This window comes from Rhinolophus ferrumequinum, chromosome 7, assembly GCF_004115265.2.
Source record: "Rhinolophus ferrumequinum isolate MPI-CBG mRhiFer1 chromosome 7, mRhiFer1_v1.p, whole genome shotgun sequence".
Taxonomy (NCBI): Eukaryota; Metazoa; Chordata; class Mammalia; order Chiroptera; family Rhinolophidae; genus Rhinolophus; species Rhinolophus ferrumequinum.
Window position 1 is genome coordinate 9,686,768 of NC_046290.1, and position 14,542 is coordinate 9,701,309.

Genomic DNA, 14,542 nt, shown 5'->3' on the forward strand with positions numbered 1-14,542 from the left:
GGGAATTCAACATTAAAGAAGGTAAAAGTTTTTAACCCAGTATGTTAAAACTTATACAAACATGAATAAAAGGATGACTAATTCAGTCATTTTAGTTTTGTTTAAATAACATGTTCCTAAAGCTGTGTGATTCTTCACTGCTTAAGACTCACTACGGGGTAAAATTTTAGAACATAATCTATAGTTTTATGGATCTAAAATTTTAACAGTCTACGGGGTTGCTTGTCACAATTTGATTATTGTTGCTTTACCTTATTGACTGTTGTATTGACTGTATTTAGGTATACTTTATATAGGTATAGCTTCAAATTCTGTTTTTGTCACAATGTTTGTTTTATAGTCAGACACAAGATTAAGTGAGCCCAAATTGTACGATCACTTCTATGTTATTTGGTCAAAATGGTTGAGTCTTCCCTTACTTCACTTTGGCTTTAATCCTGTCACACTCCTGGAGGCCAAGAGAAGAAAAGCTTATCTGGGCGGCATGGTTTATAAGTAAGGGGAAGATCGCTCACTCACATATCCAACCACCCGTAGACCGCACTGGGCCGCAGCCCAGGCAGCAGGGCAGCCATGGGTCCGCACTTTTAGATCACAGAATGTGTTTGCGGAAACGAGACCTCTGTGTGGGACGCGTGTGGTGCAGAACCCACGTGGATGAGGGGGCTTCCCGTGGGACGGTGAAATTGTATTCCTACCTGGAGGTTCTCGGGAAAAAAACATTCTCTGTTTAAAAGCCCAAGTTTCTGTATATAATTGATTTGTTGGTCTTTATCATCGGTGTCATCAGATCTTAGGTTGCTGTTAATATGTAAGTCATTTTACTGCCACCAGTGGTCCCTTATTTGTAATATTTCTTGGAAAGTTTAGTCAAGAGAGTTTCCTAAAATAAAAATCATTTTTTAAAAAATGCTTGCTTTAAGTATTTACAGCTTAGTCCAGATGGGTTTTAATACCCATTTCTGTACAAGTGGTTTATTTAAACTATGGATGCGTTCCAGGAAGCATTCCGGAAGTACAGAAATATTTTCCCATCGAAGCAGCCTATTTGTAAATAAAGGATTTCTTGTTTCTAACCTCGGACAGAACATCTTGATGGAACCAAACAGAGATCAGTAGTTAAAACTAAGTATCAGCAGAGCATTTTACACTTTTTTTTTTGTTCACCCACACGTTTGAACAGGTGGAATGAGGTCAAATCAGTAACGCTAGAATGCTTCCTGGATGGTGTATCACTTTACTCCGCTGTGCCTTATCTCACATCAACAAATTTATAAGGACAAACACAAAAGTCTGAGACTTTCCTTGTCCAATTTCTTGTGACCACTGCCATCCTCAAAGACAAAATAGGGAAGCAACTCAAGAACTACTTCCAGTACCTGTCAAGTCACGGCTTTTGTCCACTGTACACAGACTTCCTTTGGGGGCTGGCTTCTCTGTTGGACTGAACTGCATGGTGAAGGACCCCCTCAGGGCCAGGTGAACAGAAACAGCTGGTGCACACTGACAGCTGGGCGAAGACCTGAGCAACTGCTTGAATATTCTGGAGCTTTCATTATGTGATACCAAGTAGACACATATATGACTCACTTAAAAAAGGCACAGAGATGAGGTGATACATGGTGAAAATGATGTTTGTTATAAAATACTCATATCGTTGTAGGAAAATAGGAAAGACAAACATTTATCTCTTATCAGAAGCTACCTTTATAAGTAATCTTGCTGGATAGATTAAAAGAAAAACTCAGCACTGGTGTATATTTGGTCTTTGTTTAATTCATTAATCAGCAAATGGTAAATGAGAAACATTAGTTTTCCCATTTGGTTTCTATTTCACAAGGTAGTAATGGAACATGTCAATCTGCTTGTGACACCCGTTCTATGTGTGACTGCGTTTTCAGCTGTCCCTACTGTGTGTCTTTATAAGTGCAAGCAGATTGAAAGGTACTCTATGTACTGCAAAGGAGAAGGAAACAACACATGATTCTCTTTTTAAAGCAGGATGTAAAATGGCATTTTCCCTTTAAAAATTGTGGCAGAGTAGTGCTTTTAAAACTATCCGTGGTGATGGACAAGTTTTTAAAATTTCCAATCCCCTGCAGACTGGCACTGTGGTAAGATACAATTAAAATGTTGCACTAAGATCAAATTGCTATAAAAGCTTTTCAACATTTCCTCTCAATCTCTGTATATAATCTTGCAGACTGGCAACAAAGAGTTTGCAATGTGACACTGGTCTATAAAGCACTCTTCAGTAGCACTGAAATAGGAGTTTCAGGCAAGAATTAATAGATTCTGATGTTATTTTATCTGGAGGTTTGGGATTTTGCCCAGAGTGGGAGGTGGGAGGGCAGTGGTTTTATTTTGCTATTACTAGTCCAAGGAAGGCAGCTGCATGGAGTTGTGGTGTGTGCCTTACTCAGGGCCCCTGACTGAGGAGGTGAATGGGGGCTGGGATTGCCCCTCCAAGTGATGGTCCTTGAAGGACGGGATGTGATTGCCGCAGAGGAAGGGGTGTCTTTTTCTACCAACAAGGATCAGCCCACTGGCCAAGTCCTGCACCTGTGGAGGCACCTTTTCCTAACTAGTGTGAAAATTAATAACAGGAAGTGACACTACATTACTACCTCAGCAGGAGGAAGAAAAGATTCCTCCTTGCCCAGTAAAAGCTCACCCAATGGGAGACCGCCATGGCTCAGCCAATAAGAAGCTACTATACTTTGAACTTAACAGTTTCCTCCAATGGACTCTTCAATTACAGCCCCTTCCAAGTCCATAAAAGAGCCTTCCTTGCCTTTGTCTGCGCTTACCCATGGTTCACCATGAGACCTGAATTGTAATTCTTTGATGTTCCCAAATAAACCCATTTTGCTGGAGAAATATCTGGCTGTCTGTTTGTCTAAGGTCAAGACTTGCATAAAGGCTCACTTGACAGAAGTCCTGGCATCAGCCATCAGTAGTCCCAGTTCCATTTACTGTAGGTCGCTACTTTTTGGAGAAGGCTTTCAGACATTCTCTTAGCAGAAGTCAGGAAGAACCTCATTTTTATATCTGTTCTTTGTGTTTAACAAAAGTCTTCATCATCACATTTTATTTCTTTCCTGGATTTCAAGTTCCTGTGGGAAGGCACGTAAGTCTTCTTGTGACCCGGACGTCGTTCATAAACAAAGTTCAGTTGAATTCTGACCGGCAAGTTTATAATGAGAGCCAAGTTCAGCTGTTACTTCTTAAAGGAGCAAAGAATCTAATGTGATTATTTCCCCCTGAAATTTAATTTTATTGAAGCAGAACTTGAAGAGAGCAAGTTTTTAGGTGCAGTCCTAGGGAGAGAAGCTTCCTGAAATTAATGATACCTTGACATATTCATCAAGTCAGCGTGACCTATGCAATGGCCACGAGACATGAAAAGTCAAACCAAGTTTTACTAATATTATATCTCCTAGTGAGATTAAAACTAACCAAGGAAACGCAGAAACAGCTTCTTAAATAGGACTCACAAAAGAACGTCATTTAGTGGGGTCACAGACTCCTGTGAAGGAACAGAACCTTAAGGTGTCTGGGGAACACACATGCCATGTCCCACTGTCTTTGGAAGAGGCCTGACACCAGCCTGAGCTCTGGAGAGCCTCCTTGCAGGTCCCAGATTGGAGCAGCAATGTTGGGTCAGGCTGGTACCAAACAGGAAGGAAGGGCATGGCAGCCTGAACCCAAAAAACCCTGGTGGGAGGACTTGAGTCCCTCTCAGATGTTTATCGAAGTGAGAAACGATGTGCCCAACGTGCTCAGCTGGAATCAGGAAAAAGGAAGGCCTAGAAACGCTTATCACCAACACAGAGGCCTAGGAGGGAGTCTTCCACAGCAGGCAGCCTGGCATGGGCTCCTCTCCACCAGGATGTGTTAACCCAGACACATCCATCACGCTTGGCTCCCGATGTTCTTCGCGCCTCTGAAAGACAAACGCCCTTTGCAGGCCTCGCACATGGTGGCATGAAGAAGGGCACAGGCTAACTGTCTGCAGTAAGGAGAAGCTTTGAGCAAATTCATGAATTCCCATTCCGAGGGGGGTTTTCATTGTGAACGACAAATGTTTATGAGCTTAAGTGGCTGTTTTATGATTAGTATGAAATATTGCCTGAGCTTAACTCAATCTTGCCAGAAATGCAAGAAATATGAGTTTCTAACATACTTTGGGTTGTGTTCAAGCAGTTTAGGTTGTGAGGAGAGAAAACCACTGAAGTGAGTTTCCTGGGGAGAACCCCACAGCGCCCCAGGACGGGAAGGACAGACAGTCCTCCTGGGACCTAGAGAGCCAGCTGTGTGTCATGGTCCATGTGAGAGATGGTCTCATCACTCAATATTTGGCTACCTCACTCTTTCTCCTTTTCTCTCTTTGTCTCTCTCCACCTCGATCCCCCACTCACCATCCTCCTGGCACGTCAGGCAGCTCCTACCACTGAAGTAAACTGCATCTTAGTTCGCCAGTTCAGATTCCTGAGACATAGAATCTGATGGGCTCAGCCCACCTGTATGGCCCTTGAACCAATTCTATCCAATCATCGATGGCCATGGCGTGGGGGCTGCAGCACAGGTTCAGCTTCTGGGAACCCGTAAGCATGAGCAGGCCATGCCTCGAGCCATAGCTAATACACACGGCTCAAGTGCACACGAGTGACCTTCAGCGAGGAAAGAAGAATCTAGTTCAGATCACCACATAATTAAGGTTGGTAACCACCCAGTTAGCATCCTTACTGATAGAAATGTTAATTCATTCATTGGAGAGGAAGCAAGGCAAATGCTGTGTGGCAGGTGGGTAGCGGTCACACAGGTTGTATTTGTGAACTGGTTTCCTCAGTGGTCAGCATGGAAGATAGAAAGGAACGTTACATGTGCCCAGAGTAATTCCCTTTGAATACAGGTTTGTTGCTGTTGATCTGTTTAGCTGAAAAGAATACACGTATGCTGTTTTTACAATGCAGACCAAAGTCTTGTGTGTTTTCCTGCAGCATTTTGATGGAAAGTGGATTACAGTTCTTCTTTGTCATCTAAACCTTACCTAGCTGCACATTTAGCCTGTAGTTGGTTTTGTAAAGCATTCTGGCTCCAGTATTTGAACCTCATGTTGCAAAGGTGGATTTGGCATGGTCTGTTTCCTCTAGGTTCCATGACCACTTCCTTAATTTGTTGTTCTCTTTGTGTCACCAGTAGTAAATTCTTACCAGCAGTGGAAACTGGCTCTTCGACGCTGAAGCATAATAAGCACGAAGGTCAAATCTGATTGTCTGGAACCTTGTGCACAGAATTCCCAATAGCTCCATCACAAGTTAGTTTTATGTTTACTGTAAAGAGAGCTTGTTTTCCCCATGCCTATTATGAATTCTACAGGATGTTATATTTGTTAAAATACAGCCTGGGGCCCGGGAACAGAGCAGAGTACCCAGACCCTTAGAAGGAAGGGTACACCTGATGGTTGGTCAGATTGCCTTTGCGGTTTTCTAGACATTAAGTAAATAAAAACAATGGGAAATCTTTGGAGGACCTCAGGGAAGAGTTTGGTATTGTAAATGGATAATACACAAAATCTGTTTCTCCACCAACCTGTGTTGGATACATTAAACGCCTACATTTCAACGGTTAATGCAACTAAACTAAGCCAAGAGCAGTTTTGGCTTAAAACAAGAAATACAAAGAAGAGAAAATGTTTCTTACAAGCTAATGATCAGTAATACCCAGTGGAATGGATAAATGTGTTGAACGATGCTATAAAAATCACAAAATCACAGGGAAGTCAGACTTAAAGCTTCAGTCACCAAACTGAATATCCATGTGGGGAGAAGCAAGTACCATATAAAATAGACATTGTTGGTGCTGTACCTACAGTTACTTACTCTGTACCCATAAGAGTAAGGACTCCAACTAAGCAAAAAGTAAATAAATAGAAGGACATAATTTCACATGGTTCCAAAGCCATCTCCCTCATGGCAGCCTAAACTACCTCCACATAATGAGATTTTCAAAGTCAAGTGCTGTATTGAACAAGGGGCAGTGATGAAAAATTGTAACCAGAGGTATTTCCAAATGGATGAAAAACATAGTTTTTTTTTCCAAATATGAACTGGAAAGGAATGTCTCCACGTAAAACTATTTAAAGAGTTTTATAAAGTAGAGGAATGTACACAAAGACACATGAAGAGGGCAGCCTCGTCATACACTTGTAGGCTGACGGTTCTGAAGGAGCTGCATAGTTAGATTAGTGCAATCTCAGTGCCGTGGTATCCCAACAGGGACCAGGAAGTCCAGCATCCCCTATGTGGCAGGCCAGAAAGTTGTCAAATCCTTGAATGTAGAGAGGACCAAGTATCACACTGAATTACTGACCTTGTCGTTAATGATCGACTGTCTAACAGCTCCTTTTCTTTACACGAGGAGTCTTTTCTCGGCACATTTGGTCCTTCTGTGCAACTGCAGCCAATCTCACATTCCACATTCCCTCACAACAACTCTTTGGTCTCAAGCTTTACTTTAGTGGAGAGAGGATTTTATGACTCTCTTGCCAAGGTCAATCCAAGGATCTTCCACTTTGTGCCTTCAAGCGAACCAACTTCCCAAGTGACTGTTCAGGAGACCCAGAGGGTCACGCCTTAGAAGTAGGGCTAACGTGGCCCAGAATAGAGGCTACTCCACACATAGCCTGAAACGGTTTTAAAAGAAGTCATGAAAGAATCAAACCAAACTGATCTTCCAGTAACTTCACTGCCTTCTGGAACAAAGCCAACCATTTGTTATCTTTAAATCAAGCTAGCAAAGTTCAGATACTCAATAACCTAACAACTCAATGTTCAGCATCCAATCAAAAATTACTAGAAATGCCAAGAATCAGGAGAATGTAACCCACAACCAAAAGAAAAAAGAAGAGTCAATAGAGAAAGACCCATTAAGGTCAGAGATGGTGGGGTTATTAATAGTATACAAAGACTTTGAAACAGCTACTATAAACACACTCAGAATGTTTAAGGGACTTTAAAAAATATGAATAAAATTAGGAGAGACAGTGAAGATATAAAAAAGAACCAACTGGGACTTCTAAAGAACCAACTGGGACTTCTAGAGATGAGAATTAAAATATCTGAAATTTAAAAAAAAAACTGGATGGGATTAACTGCAGCTTAGACTTGGAAAAAGAAAAGATTAGTCAACCTGAAGATGTAGCAATACAAACTATTCAATCTGTAACAGAGGGAGCAAAAAATGGAAAAAAATAAGTGACACCTGGGGATAATATATGATCTGGGTTTATTATATGTGTAATTGGAGTCCCAGAAAGTGTGTGTTGGCAGGAGGGGAGGAGAAAGATACAGAAAAGTATTTGAAAAAATAATGACTGAAAAAAATTTCCAAATTTAATAAAAACTATGAACCCACATATGTGAGAACCTTAATGAACACCAAGTAGGATAAAACACACACACACACACTCACACACACACACACACACACACACATGCGCACACACAAAAGAACAACAAAGAAAAACCATCAAAGCACATCATAATCAAATTGCTGAAAAACAGTGATAGTGAGAAAAGTCTTAAAATCAGCCAGAGAAAAAAGACACATTATGTACAGAGGAACAAAGATAAAAACGAGAGCAGTTTCAGAAATTATGCAAGTCATAAGACAATGGTACGGCATCTTTAAATTGTAGAATGAAAAAAAAATACTGTCAACATAGAATTCTACATCCAGCAAAAGTCTCCTTTAAAAATTACAGTGAAATAAAGACTTTTAAAGACAAACAAAAGCTGAGAGACTTTGCCTTTTAACATCACTATAAGTAATACTGAAGTTCTTTAGGCAGAAGAAAAATAAAACCAGATGGAAACTTGGATCTACATAAAAGAATGAACACAAGAAATGGTAAATATGTGGATAAATAATGAAAGGAGTTTGTTTTCATTTTAAAATTTCTTCAAAAAGCAATTACCTATCTAAAGCAAAAATAACAAATATGTTTTGGGGTTCATAACTTATGCAGAAATAAAATGTATGACAATAGTACAAAAGATGGAAGGAGAAAATGGAAGTATACTGTCATAAGGTTATTACAAAATATACAATATTATCATTTAAAGTAGACATAGTGAGTTCAGGATATAGATTATAAACATTAGAACAACCACTAAAAACTAAAATGTAGAGGTATAGCTAACAAACCAATTGCAGGAAATAAGGGAAAACGTAAACAGAGAACAGATGGGATGAACAGAGAACAAACAGCAAGATGGTAGATTTAATCCCAACCATTAAATGTAAATGGTTATAAACCTTCCAACTGAAAAGAATGAATTAGATCCAGCTGATGGAGGGAATTCCATGATGTATTGTGAAGTGGAAAAAGGAACATGCAGACTTGTGTACTAGAATATGATGCAATTTGATTCCATGTTTAGTCTCTGTCTCTTTCATTCTCTGTCTCTCTGTGGATAGGTAGGTAGATAGATGATAATACATACATACATACATACATACATACATACATACATACAAGATAGAGAATGCAGAAAGTGGGAGAATAAATTTTGGGTGGTTAACATTTGGTTATCTATGGGTAGTAGGAGGCACAGTTCAGCCCTATATGTGCCTTAGCATTTTATCTGGGAATAGCATACAACACTGGCTGTTATAAGGTGTCATTAAACATGGAAAGAAACTCCACCTGAAGTAAGAAATGAGCCGGTCGAGGTTCTTTGGTTACAAGTAGCAGGAACTGACTTTGGCTGATTTAAAGGAAAGAACATTATTGGGAAGATCAGAAAATAAGTCTTGGAATCGAGGCAGGTCCACAGGGAGAAAGCAGGAGCCCAGGAATGACCCAAAGCAGGAGCAGTCTGGGCAGGTTGCTTCCACTGGAGTGATAGGATTCCAGTCTTACTTCAAACCTGCATCACTGGTTCAAGTGTCAGAGGCCCTGAAGAGAGCAGCAAACGTATCATGGAACCACACTGGGAACACCAGTGTCTACGGAGGGGCTCAGGACCCTGTAGGGTCTTGGTAGCAGGACGGCTGCTTCTTGTAATCACAGTTCCACCGAGATCTCCACTGAGATCACAGGCACATAGAGAGGAAGGGCTACTTTCCCAGAAGAATTCAGGGTGCTCTTTGGAAGGGTTGATGAAGCATGGGTGACCAAAACGTACTAGAAAATGGAAGAGGAACTACAGGGAGAAACGTGCATGGGGTTGAGTGTCACCCCAGAATACAGAGTCCACCGGCAGCACGTGCTCCAGCTGCATTCCTGAGTCTGGGTCCAAACCAAGGAGGGCAAGGTTTGCAAGTGCTTTTGTGCTGTAAATCTGGGGGAATTTAATTTGTGGTCCTAAACCCGATATAATAGATAATGGCTTGCCGTTAGCTTGAAGGAAATGGATATAGTAGTTTGTGTTGATGGCTTATTTATAGTTATTATATGAAATATTTCCATACAAATTTTATTTTCAGTCTCTCAAGTGGTGCCATGAGTATATATTATTATGGATTTTTTTTTTCTAATAGGGCTCTAAGCCTGACCAGAAAGAAAATACATTAATAAATTTGGGAAAGATGTTCTAAATGTAGTAAATGTTGCTGAGTGATATGAAGTGATAGGGCATGTTTAAACCTCGCAGAAGAATATAGGCAGGTGGGCAATTTGGGGAGATCATTAAGGAAAAGAAACAGACTGTTGAGATTCCATGCACCACGAAAGGAGAATAGCTATCTTTCAGATGGGCTTATAGTTGAAGAAAGCAATCAATTAATCACTGAAGGAAAAGGTAAGCATAAAATTAAAGAATCATTATGGAATGGAAGTGGGAAGCTTTTGCTTTTTGAAATATTTGGACTCAAGATCCATCTCCCAGCTTCTCAGAATGTCAGGAGGTCCTCTTTGCACTTGGTCAGAATGATGCATTTTCTTTCCTCAGGAAGAGAAGTATTATTTACGATTTTTGTTTTAATGAACCCCAGGGCTCCAATGGAAATGTACTCTGACCTCTGACACATTTTTACTTCAGCCGGAGCCAAGAATGGACATAGATCAAATGGCTGCCTTCCACTCTGTTCCCTTTAAATATCGATAATTATTTTTATGTTATTTTTGTTATTTTTAAGGAAGCAGCATCTGTCTTTATGGAATTTGCCAGAGTTAAGCATCCTATGCTAGTTATTTTGATATTTAAATATGATTAAGATTGGTAAATGACAACTAAAAACAGTGAAACTGAACCATACACAGTTCGACCTTTGCAGCTCATTCTGTGCGCCACCCCCATTGCAGTCAAATAGATGAAAACATGAAGTTACACGATTTGACACAATTTTACTGGTCAAACATTTGTGGAACTTTTCTATCTAATTTCTTATTTTGAAGTGTTAAATCTTAGAATTCCGTTATGACAGTGTTATATGGTGTTAGAATTAACATCTACCTTACAGGTAAATTCTGTTACAATAGGATTAATCATATAGAAATATGTGGAGGGGACATGTATCTGCATTTATGTTAAGTTCATCTTTGGACTAAATTAATCGATTGATTTTTGGACTAAATTTAGATAAGTAAAGGATTAGATATACAGCCTTTAACTGTTTCCTCATCCTCAGAAATGGGCCCATTTTCAGGCCAGATCTAGGCTTATGTCTTAGAAATTGGTGCCTATCTGCAGCATGCTTACGAAGACAATTCTTTCCAGGAAAGCTCTTAAAAGAGTTAATTTTAAGCCGGAGTGTATCCAGTAACTACTGTGGGCTTCTAGTGTCACAGCATATTATGTGCTCCCAGAATAAAGTAAAATGCTTGATAATGCAATGGGGTGACTTGTTTAAGAATTCAGTAATAATACCTTTCATGGATGCAAGTCACATGAGTTATTTCAGAAAAATTGTCTTAGCTTATCATGAATGTGCAATTTTTCAGAAGTTTTGGATAAGGAAATGAAGCTAATAGAGGCAAGTGAATTGTCTAAGATCTCACATTGAGTGAGTGTCTGGCATCTAGCAATCAATTGGTATGTTTTGCTAAATAGATTAATGAAGTAGTGTAGCAGATCTTTTGTCTCCTGGTCAACTGCTCGCAAAATGTATAAATAAATGCAATCATAGCTGCCATAATATACAGCAGTTTTGAAAAAGAAGACAAGTGTAATAGAAATGTCACTTTTAAAAACTCTTGCAGGACCTGGGGGTACCCTTTTGAGTGCTACCTTTGAAAACATAGTACCTGTGGGGGGAGCTGTCCCTGGTGCTGAACCTGCTATGCTGCAAATAGGTCAGGGCATGGCCTTCATTGACTTTTGTACATATTTGTTTTCCAGGTTTCTATTACCAATGATAATACTGCTGTGTTTCCCGAATATAAGACCTAGCCGGACAATCAGCTCTAATGCGTCTTTTGGAGTAAAAATGTTCTTATTTTGGGGAAACACAGTATTAATAAAAGCTATATTTATAAAATGTTCTTTAAACACTTAGGAACTGTTTTAAATTGTAGGTTTGTTGAGTTATTACTGACATACCATTAAGTTTACCTTTTTTAAAAAAAAATTTTATTGGGGAATATTGGGGAACAGTATGTTTCTCCAAGGCCCATCAGCTCCAAGTCATTGTCCTTCAGTCTAGTTTTGGAGGGTGCTGTTCAGCTCCAAGTCCAGTTGTCGTTTTCAATCTTTAGTTGCAGAGGGTACAGCCCACCATCCCATGCGGGAATTGAACCGGCAACCTTGTTAAGAGCACGTGCTCTAACCACCTGAGCCATCCGGCCGCCCCTCTGGAAGCTCAGCAGCAGCTCGTTGTCTTCAATCTAGTTGTGGACGCACAGCTCACTGACCCATGTGGGAATCGAACCGGCAACCCTGTTGTTCAGAGCTCGTGCTCTAAACAACTGAGCCACCCGGCCACCCCTTAAGTTTACCTTTTTAAAGCATACAATTCAGCAGATTTTAGTACAGTCACAAAGTTGTGGAATTAGCACCACTATCTAATTTTAGAACATTTTTATTACTGCAAAAAGAAACCCATCCCCTCAGCCTCTGCCAAGCAGGAATCTACTTCCTGTCTGTACAGGTTTGCCTGTTCTGGACTTGTCATAAAAATAAAAACATAGACTATATGGCCTTTTGGGATTGGCTTTTTTCATGTTGCATAATATTTTTGAGAATTATCTGTTGTAACATGTATCAGTACTTCATTACTTTTTATTGACAAGCAATAATCTTTTGTATGGATATACTATATTTTATTCATCAATTCATCAGTCAACAAACATTTCAGTTGTTTCTACTTTTTGGCTATGCTGCTAGGAACATCCATATACAGGTCTTTTGTGTAGACATATGCTTTCAGTTCTCTTTGGTATATACCTAGGAGTGGAATTGCCAGGAAATTGCTAGGTAAAAAGGTTTCATAACCTTTTTGATATTTCAAGGAACTTCCTAACACTTTTCCAAAGCAGCTGCACTATTCTACATTTCCACCAGCAAGGTAAGAGGATTCAAATTTCTCCACATCCTTTTTAACATTTGTTATTGTCTGTCTTGATTTTAGTCACCATAATGGGTGTGAAATTGTATCTTGTGGCTTGATTGCACTAGCATTTCCCTAATGACTAATGATGTTGAGCATCTTTTCATGTGCTTATTGGTCATTTGTTATCTATCCTCTTTGGTGAAATGTCATTTAAATATTTTGCCCATTTTAAAAAAGTTGGGTGATTTTTCTATTTATTGTTGAGGAGAAAGAGCTCTATTCATATTCTAGATGCAAGTCCCTTATCAAATATATCATTTGCAAATATTTTCTCTCACTCTGTGGGTTGTCTTTTCACACTCTTGATGGTATAAAGAACCATTTTCAATACAGTGATCCTTCTCTGCTTTCTCACAATCCTTCCCTCAGGAACTCTCCAAGGGTTTGTTAATAGAATGTAACAAAAATTACAATATCTATGCTCTGAGTCGCTCATTATGAAGCAGGGAACTCATTTACAATGTAACTATTAGGAAATATGATTATGAAAGAAAAATGTCGGTCGTTCTCCGGTGAAAGACTTGTGTACAAAACAGAATGATGCAGAATAGGTGCCATCTGTTCCCTGCAGGAGAAGTATGCCTCAAATGCTAATCTTTTCTCATTATAATTAATCTACTCTCCTCTCAATAAGAGAAACTGCTTGAAAATGATAGCCAGGAATAAAAGTAAGTGGAAGCACAGAACTCTTTTCTATCCTAACAAGTATTAAGCTCCTGTTTTCAAATTCTGTTCTTAGGCGAGAAAATAATCCCTTTTGCACAATCAGAGAGAAATTAAACTATTTTTTAATTGGAAAATATAACCTTCTGCAAGATGATTTTTCCCCTTGCTGAAAAGCAGAATAAGAAACAGAATCTAGTGAGTTAACTGAGATCAGTTTTATTCCCTTAAAAAGTTCCAAATACAGCATTTCTCCAACACCCACATTGAACTGAAGAAATACCTTCGAACTCTGATAGTCCTGAGCTGAAACTATATCTCCCCTATGTTAGCAGTTTTCCATTGCATACTTAAGTTAAGGAATTGTTCTTTCTCCTACTAAAATCAATAATTGCTATCAATATAATTGAGGACTCATTCAAACATTGAAATTTTAATTTATTCATGATGGTAGATAATATTTATTAATAGGTATTTTAATGCTTATTTTGTTGGACAGAAACAAAAGTGATATAATAGTTTCATTTACAAATATCTGAAATCCCAGCTTAATTTTTATAACTTTCAATGTGTTTCATCCTAGTAACTTAAAGTTCTAACAGTTAGGGTACTCTGAAGTACTTTTAATATTTTATCCAAATAATTCCTGTGTAGATTTACTATTTAAAATAAATACACAGTGGGAGTAAGAAGACCTGAGTTCTGTTTTTGATGTCACTGTGATCTCTAGAAGATAGCGAAACTGCTGCTTTAATTTTCCATCTTTTGAGGATGCTACATGGATGACTTAAGTAAAATTGGCTTTGAACTTTTCTCTGGTGGTGTCACCAGAATCACAGTAAAGCAAGAGTTTTTCGTTTTGTTTTTATTATTTTAAGATAATTAGTACATATGTTTAAATTTCTCAATTTTAATATCTAAAAAGGTAAATATCAATATATAAAATCCGCGTGAACAAAAGCTCACAGAAGTCCTGTTTTTAAACAGGTTGTATAATAGGCAGACCTCAGAGACATGCAGGTTTGCTTCCAGACCACTGGCATAAAGTGAGTATTGCAATAAAGTGAGTTGTAATCTTTCTTCTGGTGGAAGGCCTTATATTTGTAAGAAAACACAACATCTGTGAAGCGTAATAAAGCGAAGTGCAATAGAACGAGGTATCCCTGTATCATTCAGGTGTGGATAGGCTAATACATCAGGAAATGCCTGGCAGGGAAAGGATCCTTTGGTCTCAAGAGGAGGGGCGTGCCAGGCCACACAGGGCCGCAAAGCACCACAGTCAGTCAGGAGGCGGGAGTGAGGGGAAACATGGGCGGCGGAC